General features: G+C 37.5%; 1 long non-coding RNA gene across 1 annotated transcript in view; it reads right to left on the reverse strand.

The window, feature by feature from the left end:
• The window catches only part of LOC144091245 (uncharacterized), a 28,805-nt gene extending 19,412 nt beyond the window's left edge, over positions 1-9,393 (reverse strand). The window contains exon 1 of the long non-coding RNA XR_013305654.1: positions 9,192-9,393. This is a non-coding gene — a long non-coding RNA (uncharacterized LOC144091245). The remainder of the gene's footprint in view (positions 1-9,191) is intronic.
• Positions 9,394-9,504: the final 111 nt, after the last annotated feature.

Genomic DNA, 9,504 nt, shown 5'->3' on the forward strand with positions numbered 1-9,504 from the left:
CTCTGCGTCCCTCTCATTTTTTTCTTTTTTTTGCGGGCTCATTACCGTGACACGCTAGCTAACCAGCCACCGTTCAGCAGTGCCGGACCACCTGGCGCCAGTTGATGGGTGAGATATGAATATGGCCTTGTGAAAGGTAGACATTTTGTCTTGTTAGTCCATTTTTTTCATTTTTGGCCTTATACGTGTAGTTTACTCTTTATTTAGTTTACATTAGATATTTTTTTTACTCAAATATGTTGAGATGGGAAAAACGTCAACGCTAAATATGTATCTGTATCTCATTTTTAGTACACGTGACCATTTTCTAAGGATTTAAATTTGCCAGGGTTTCAAAATGGCAGCTTATAGTAAAAAAGGGGGGGAATTGTGGAATTTGAAGATTTTAAATTATCTGTAATGTTTATGATCCTAAAACCTGTAATAGAATTTTAAAGCAATTTTCGACACAAAAAATGGTACATTAAATGAACTTTTAAGTTATCCTTGAAACCTAATTTTGTAGTTTTGATTGGTAGATATGTTATTCAGTGCAACATGAAATGTTTAACTCCATGCTAACTCATTTAAGTTAAAAAAAACTTACTATTTATAGTTGTTTTGATTTAAAAAGTAATTTGGTTGGCTTTATTACTTATGTGAAAAACCCTTTCCAGCAGACCCAAAACTTTTCAAACCATGGAAATAATAGTTAAATGTTGGTACAGGCTATTTTTTTTAACAATCATATATTTGACATGAATGAATTTAATTAACATATTTTTCAGACTGTAAGTCGCAATAACCAAATTATGCACAATGAAGAGGAATAAAGGTATATATATATATATATATATATATATATATATATATATATATATACACACACACACACACACATACATACATATACATATAAATATATATAAATATACATACATACATACATATAGATATAAATATACATACATATATATATACATATTTATATGGTCGCACTGCAGTATAAGTCGCATTTTAGGGAGGGCAATATTTTAACTAACATACTTTAAAGTAAAAATAGTTAAATGGATACCAACAAGCTAAATAGGCCCCTGTTAATGTAACAAAATTTTTAGATAACTCCTGCCTAAAAAAATAAAATAAAAGATTCAACATAACAGGCTTTCAGTGGTCAAAAAAAAAAGAAAAACATATAAGTCGCACTTGAGTATTAGTCACAGCCCTGGCCAAACTATGGAAAAAAAGCTTTAAACTTATAGTCCGAAAAATACGGTGCCTGAATAAATTTACCAAACTCTTTTCATTTTTACCCTGATTTCACTCTCATTTTCCTCCTGCTCACCCTCTCTGTTCATCCATCTTCCTACTTTGTTCGCTCAAAACTACGACCAAACTCGGTAATGTCATTTCCACGTGGCTGAAAAACTTCCAAGAGTCGGATTTCCAAAAGACAAAAGTTACAGTGCAAGCAAGCCTTCCTCCCTCTGCGGGCTTATTAGAGAGGAGGCTTAGGGCCACAACGTTGGCGGTAATGAGCCCGGCGGTACAATATAGGCACCGGGCTGGAACAGCTGAGGGCAGACAAAGATGGCGGGACAGGCCAGGGGGTTGGGCATGGGACCGGGAGACACGAGCAGAGAACAGAAGTCTTAGCTCCATCGCTATTATGGGCTGAGAACTCAAAAGACATAACCAGCTGGCAAAAAAAGCAGCAAAATGACTGAGTGGGATGCAATCAGTCAGATCACTGGGGGAGGGAGGTTGTGGATTGGTGGGGGTCCGGTTTAGGGATGTCCTGATGGCATATTTTTGTATTAATTAGGAAAAAAGTGTATAAAATGCATTTGCCCCAATTTGAACAAAGCTATCCAAGATTAAAGCCATCGTATAAGAGGGTTATTGGCGAAAACATTTTTGGGGGAAATTCTTATCAATATACACACTTATATAAAAACTAGACCAATGTGATCAATTGAGCTCACTTGGTAGTAATTTCCTTGACTTTTATGCTCTCTTTGTTCTGCAAAGTTAGTTTCACTAGTGTGAATATAAATAAATAGTACAAATCATAGGTCATCGTGTATTTTTTTGCGATAATGTGGGTAGGAAATAATGCAATGTTATCAATTTGGGCTCTCCTATTTGCAATTTTTTTGACTCTTATATCTTTGCTGGACTTTTTTGTCAGTTATGCAAAGTTTGTTGTACAAGTGTGACTATAAATAGTATCAACCGTACCGTTTATGTATTTTTTGCATTATACCTGGGGATTATTTTCCCATACATTTACATAAGAAATAATGCAATATGATCAATTTGAGCTCTCCTAGTTGTGATTTTTTTACCTTTGTATTGTTGCTGGACATTTTCTTTGTTTCACAAGTGTAAATAGAAATATATATTATAGTACTTCTTTCATTCATTATCCATGCACTGGTTCTGGGGGGTGCTGAAGCCTATCCTAGCCAACTGTATAGGCAGGGGACACCCTGAATTTGTTATAGTATAGTACTGTACATGTATTTTTTGCAATATAATTTAAGATTATTTTCTCGTTTGCATCCCTTAATTCTTTCATTGCCATCGATAGTTACAGACATTAAATCAACTGGGACAGGTGACAATAAGTGATCTAATTTTTCACTGCTAATGACAGTGATAGAAGTCAAGTGCAATTTAAATGGGAGGACTGGCAGATATTTCCGCGCCAATTAGCTGAAAAGTTGTAGAAAAAAAGGCAATGATCGATGAAATTAGCCAATTGATGAGAGGATCTCCAACCATGAGCTTTGGTTGAATTGTGTATTTAATCATGTCTAATCTCCTAAAAACACGTGTCAAAGTGGCGGCCCGGGGGCCAAATCTGGCCCGCCGCATCATTTTGTGCGGCCCGAGAAAGTAAATCATAAGTGTCGACTTTCTGTTTTAGGATCAAATTAAAATGAAAAGTATAGATGTATATTAAATTTCCTGATTTTCCCCCTTTTAAATCAATAATTGTAATTTTTTAGTCAATATTTTCTGTGTTTTTAGTTCAAAAATCCTTTTGTAAAATCTAAAAATATATATTAAAAAAGCTAAAATAAACATTGTTTTATATATATAAAAAACGGAATATTCAGGGATTTTAATCCAGTTCTTTTAATCCATTAATAAAAAAATAAATCTAAATATGATATCTAAAATGGTCCGGCCCACGTGAAATCAAGTTGACGTTAAAGCGGCCCGCGAACCAACCCGAGTCTGACACCCCTGTCCTAAGAGAAACCTATTGAGTATAGCATGTATATGTTATTTAGCATATTATTCACATGACATTTTGGTTTGATTTTTCAATGAAAAGGACTATGGATTGTCAGTAAAATACCCCCCTGAGGTGACAGGGGGACTTTAAAGTCACAATTGGGGATTTTGACCTGCAGTGTAAATCCGACCCAAGAGCACCTGAAGATCACACAAAGAAAAACACCTGTAACGACATCCCTATCCTCCAATTTCAACAAGCTCTCTCATCTCCTCCACCTTTGGAACAATCGTTCCAGTCAAGAGGAGCAAACAGAAGGAGTTTCAGAAAGAAAAGGTTGCGTGTGGTGTGGGGGGCTGAGGGGCTTTGGAAACACAGGTGCCCAGTGTTGGAGCCAATCTATTAAACAGCAAACGGGCCCTGCGGGCAGGAAGCTACTGTTTGACTTGGGGACATCGAGAAAAACGCACATTGAAGCACCGTGCAGGTAAGGTGGATAAAATCAAGCCGGGTATCGGGTAGCGCCCCGAGGGAAGGAGCGGGGTGACCTGAGGAAGAGGAAGCGATGATGGTGGTGGTGGTGGGGGTTCTACTATGGAGCTCATTCACCGCCGCCGCACGGCGCTGCTCAGGTTAACGATTAGCGAAGAGGAAGCAGGTGGAACGGCTTCTGGGTCTGAGCGCCGTAAGGCTTGAATCGGGAGATGCAACACCAGATAATAAAGCACACACACCAACATTCTTTTTATGCCATGTGTTGGGGCTAGGGCGCCTAAGGAGTGTATGTTTAAGTGTGTGTGTGTGTGTGTTAGTAAAAGGAGAGGGCAAGGAGAGGTCATGTCTCGAGATGCCCTCGAGCCAGGCACTCAAATTAACTCCGACAACAAATGCTTCTGCTCCAAAGGCAAATGTTCACGTCAATTTGACTGTATTGTTGTTTTTTTAGCCGCACCTAAATATGAGTGACACCAGCCAAATAATACACAATAAAGAAGAAAAAAATATGCATAAGTCCCACTGGAGTATAAGTTGCATTTATAGGAGGACATTTTTGTTTGCTCAAAAACAAAGAACAAATATTCGTTAAACAACAAATAAAAAAGGGAGAATACGGCAGATTTTTCAGATAATTATTGCCTAAAAATAAGAACATACGCTGTGAGTGGTCAGAGGGCAAAAAAACATATTGCAGGCCCAGCAAAAATATGAATTTAAAAAAAAAGCATGAATTATAGTCGAGAATGTACAGTCATAATAAAAAGATGACAGCGTTTCATCCATTTGGATTTGAAATCAGCACCATGTTTAGGTTAAAAATGAAGATTTAGAGGTATTTATCTGCTTGTGGCAAATTAGGAGGGAGAGTAATATCAAAATATTGGAAGTTGGACAGAATTAGCCACTTCTGGTTTTTGCTATAGGGAAAACGTTTTCCACCCTGGGCGCACATTTAGTCAGGACCGCCTCTGCGCTAAAATAAACAATCGAAAATTGGTCTCATACTTGTGCAACTCAATCAAAAAGTTTGAGAAGTTGTGGGTGCAAAAGTGTACACACCCTTATGTGTTAAGAATGAACACAATCACATAATAATTATAATAATTAATATAATAATCTGATGTTGAATAGGAATTGGCGGACATGCCATTTTAAAGTGCACCTGATTAACCAGCATTACGTTTGGCTAACTTTTTCTTATTTTTTTTATTTTTATATCCTTAAACTTTAATTTTTTTTACAGTTAACTTAGAATTAAAGCTGTTCCTAATTCTCTCCAACTTGAATAATGACTAAAAGTGACATTTTATGGTTGTTTTCTTCCCCCTATTAAAAAAAACAAGCTTGTTGATCCCTTTTTGTAAGGTTCAGTAAATAAATTGTCACGGAAAACAATATTCTGTAAACCTTAAAAGAGAAATCTAAATGTTCTATAAGAAGTGGGAATAAGACAACCTCTGCTTTGAATTGAATTGAATGCTTTTATTGTGATTATACAGGTATAATAAGATTAAACCAGATTTAACCACAAAGTGCACAAATGACAACAACAAACAGACAAAGGAACAGATAAATACCGTATTTTCACGACTATAAGGCGCACTTAAGTCTTAAATTTTCTCTAAAATAGGCAGAATGCCTTATAATCCAGTGTGCTTTATATATGGAAAAAATAAAATGTGTCATTCATTGAGGGTGCGCCTTATAATGCAGTGCGCCTTATAGTCGTGAAAATACGGTAATCAATAAATAATAATACAAAATAAATAAATAAGTAGGCAATATAATAGATAAGTACTAGTCAACATGAATAAGTGGACACATACCATATTTTCTCGCATATACGCCATATTTGTCGCTCATAAAAGGGATGACTGAATCGAGGGTACGGCTTATATACGCACAAATTAGACTTGACATGCACGAAACTGCAAGGTGACAAGGATGAAACGCCATAACACAAGACAAATTTCTTTTTACCTCTATGAATGAAATTCAAGAAGAAAAAAAACATTTTAAGGGTACGGCCTATACGCGGATGCGGCTAATATGCGAGAAAATATAGTACAAAACTGACAAAAGTGGTTAGCAGCCAAGGGAGATTTAGTGCAAGTACAAAGATAAGTCTTGATCAGGTCTTCCTAGGTTCAGAACTCGAGTGGAGTGGGGTGACGGGTCTTGGGAAGAAACTGTCTTTGAGTCGGTTAGTTTGCAAACAGCGGCCAGTAATTAAGAAGGATCGTGATCATTGAGAAAAATCAGCAGGGTTTATTTTGTGTGACTGTTCAATGGCCATCTTTATTCCACTCTGTAAAAATGTTTAGAGCGTACGATGGCCTGAATTTAACCAGTTATCCGCAAAGGACCTCGTCATTATTTTCACAGGGTGGTAAACGACAGGCGTCAAAGCCTCAGTCGACTCTTGCTGGTTGGAGTGTGGAAAGAGGACCGCGGAGAGCTTTCAAGAGCTCTGACGTGGAGACGTGGAGAGGTTGAGCGCTGACAACAGACTTTTTCAAGTGGGAGACATGCAGTAACAACTGGAGCGTGCCAGCCAGGCGTCAGGCGCAGATGGACAACGAGCATCCAGAGCGTCATTCAGCCCGGATGAAAAAAAAAAAACTGTTCTGTGGTGGTCTTAGCGTAGCGTTTTGTGGATGTTGGCCAGTGTTCACTATGCAAGTAGAAGTAGGAAAGAGGCAAAAGGAATTTTTGGTGGTATATTACATTCTATTTTCCCCATTTCAAGGTAGATGAATAGGTTCCCCGTCCAAGGAAATGTAAGACATTTTCTCTATGCATGAAGTCATTCGCCGAACAAGAAATACCCTTTTTTTCTGACTATAAGTCGCCCCCCCACCCCGGTGAAAATAGTTTGGACGTCTAGCAATGGCACCGAAAGATGAGGATACGTTGCCAATTTCCTGGTTTAAATGAATCACCGTCAATGGGAAAGATTATGAAAAAAAATCTACCTATCTAACAACCAGCGTGTATTTCAGTTTTTCTTCATTTAAATTATGTTAATTTCAATTTTGACTAACCTTTCATTCATTTATAATAGTTGTTGAATAATTTATAGTTTTAAAAAATAACAATACTTGATTAGCATTTATTCAAATGACCAAAAATAGTTTTGCTCTATAAATTGTTAAAGACCGCAAGTGTAAAAAAAGTATTTTTTATATAAATTACCCAAATTAGTCACTTATTATATAAAGCAGGGGTGTCAGACTCGGGTTGGTTCGCTTCGCGGGCCACTTTAACATATTTTAACGATTTTTTTTAAATAAATGGATTAAAAGAACTGGATTAAAACCCCTGAATATTCAGTTTTTTATAGATCTAAAACAATGTTTATTTTAGCTTTTTTATATATTTTTAGATTTTACAAAATGATTTTTGAACTAAAAACACAAAAAAAAATATTAAAAAATTACAATTATTGATTTAAAAGGAGGAAAATCTGGATATTTAATATACATCTATACTCTTCATTTGAATTTGATCCTAAAACAGAAAGTCAGCACTCATGATTTACTTTCCTGGGCCACACAAAATGATGCGGCGGGCCAGATTTGGCCCCCGGGCCGCCACTTTGACACAGTGCTATAAAGCATTAAAAGACCTCAAACGTTCAAAAAAAGTTTTTTTCTTGAAAACGAGCAAAAATAATAATTCGCTTGAACGAGGGTTAAAAGTCTCAAGTGTCCTAAAAATAAACGTTTATGAATTACCAATGATTTTAACTGTTTAAGTGTAAAAAATAGCTATTTTTGATTAAAATGATCAAAAAAGCTCACTTGCTCCATAAAATGTTAACCTTGTTAAATGTAAAATGTATATAAATTACTCAATAAAACACTCACTTGCTCAATACAGGGTTAACATGTGAATAGCTGTCTATTCTATTTTTTTTTTTTCAAAAATACAAATGGTTCATGCTCTACATCAAGCAACTAACATGGAAACACCAAACAAAACAAACGTGTTTTTTCCCCCTTTTAGTTGACAGCTCAACCTTGGCCAAAAAGTCTGCACTCGACCAAGTGCTATCCTAGTTTTCTTTGTGTTGCAAAAAGGACGCCAGACTTGCCCCTAATGATCCCAACTTGAGCTCTTGCCTTTTTAATTACCCAACCAGGCCTGACTGGGGCTCACAAAGCTTGGCTGAAGAGTCGCACACGGTACGGCAACAACAACAACAAAAAAAGAGGGCAATTCCTTCGGAAAGATGCGCCGTGAACCCAACAGCTGAGGCCGCCCCTGCTGCTTTAGCCAGTCATTACTTGGCGGCGGTCCATCAAAGTGGAGCCCACCGGGTGGACTGGAGAGTGTTTGCAAACATTTCAGCTTGGATGACCCCGACAAGAAACTAATGGCCGCCTTCCTCACTGCGTAATGTTTTGTCGCATGGGGTCAGCGCCATTTTGACAACAACCCCGTTCGGCCCCGAGGTCCCGTCACTCAGGTGGCCCATCAGTCACCTTCATCTGCACCATCTGACTTTATCTTAATGAGCTGCTGTTATTGCGGGTAATGAATGGAGCGGGCAGGAGAATCCGGCATTATTACGTTAACGAAGTCCGGTCATGGCCGCCGCCCAACGACGTCTCGCCAAAAAAAAAAGCTTATACAGAGTCCACTGCCTTGATCCCATTTGGACCTCCGGACAAGACCTCGCGATTGTCTTTGCTCTTCATTGCGTTTCCTATTGCCACGGTACATTCCACTGCGAGGAATGTGTGTGAGTTCGAAACTTGGGCAGAGGGGTGGGGGGGGCTCTAGGGGCTTTTATCCGAGACATCCTGTTCTTATTGTGAAGCGCTTGAGGTCAGTCGCCACCCGACATCTCGATTTGAAAGGGAACAAAACGGGTCTGTGTGCCCACAGAACAAGGACTACGCCACAGAAGGGGGGTTGGACAAAAATTAATCATGAATACATTTATAGATGGACAATACACAAGTAGAACTCTTTGATATTACAGTTGTAAACAAACTGTGTGACATTTTGAAAACAAAACATGCATATAATTATAGCGGACAGTGGTTACGGTCAGAGGTGGGTTGAGTAATGCAAAATGTTACTCAGGAAGGAGTTCCTTCAAAATAATATAACTGGACTAAAATTAAAAGTAGTCATACAAAAAAAAAAACTCAAGTACAAGTAAAAATTACAACTTTTTTCTCATTTTTTTCTTAGCAAAACCTCATCTATATCAACTGTTATTATTTTTACTGTGCTATAATGGATTACATGCCCATATTAGTCCCATAAAATCATTTTTTCTCGGGAAAACGTCTTATTTATGAACTGTTATTTTTACTGTACTATAACCGATTACATGCCCATTTAGGCCCCCAAAAATCAATCGAATTCTGATTTGAAAAATATATATAGAAACGAAACATCGCCTGCACAAAGAGCATGAGCGTCCTCTAGTGGAAAAAAACAAATTTCTTACCATAAAATGAAAATGATCAAATCTCCGGTTCTCTTTGGTCGATCGGTGTCAAATAAACACTGGGAGAGAGGGTGAAATATTGACGACAGTCCTCCATTTGAAATATGTTTTATATTGTTAAGCTATTTGAAATATTTTGTATATTGTTAAGCTCTTGAAAGACGCCGCGTGAGGTGAACATGCTGGCATAATCATATTGACTTCCGGCTGCAGGTTCGCATTTTGTCATGTGAATGTATTGTTACTTGTGATTGGTATAAAGGAGTCATGTGATTATTGTTTTGACTTTTCATTGGTGGAACTTGTCACTGTT

The sequence above is a fragment of the Stigmatopora argus genome, chromosome 16, assembly GCF_051989625.1.
Source record: "Stigmatopora argus isolate UIUO_Sarg chromosome 16, RoL_Sarg_1.0, whole genome shotgun sequence".
NCBI classification, from domain to species: Eukaryota; Metazoa; Chordata; class Actinopteri; order Syngnathiformes; family Syngnathidae; genus Stigmatopora; species Stigmatopora argus.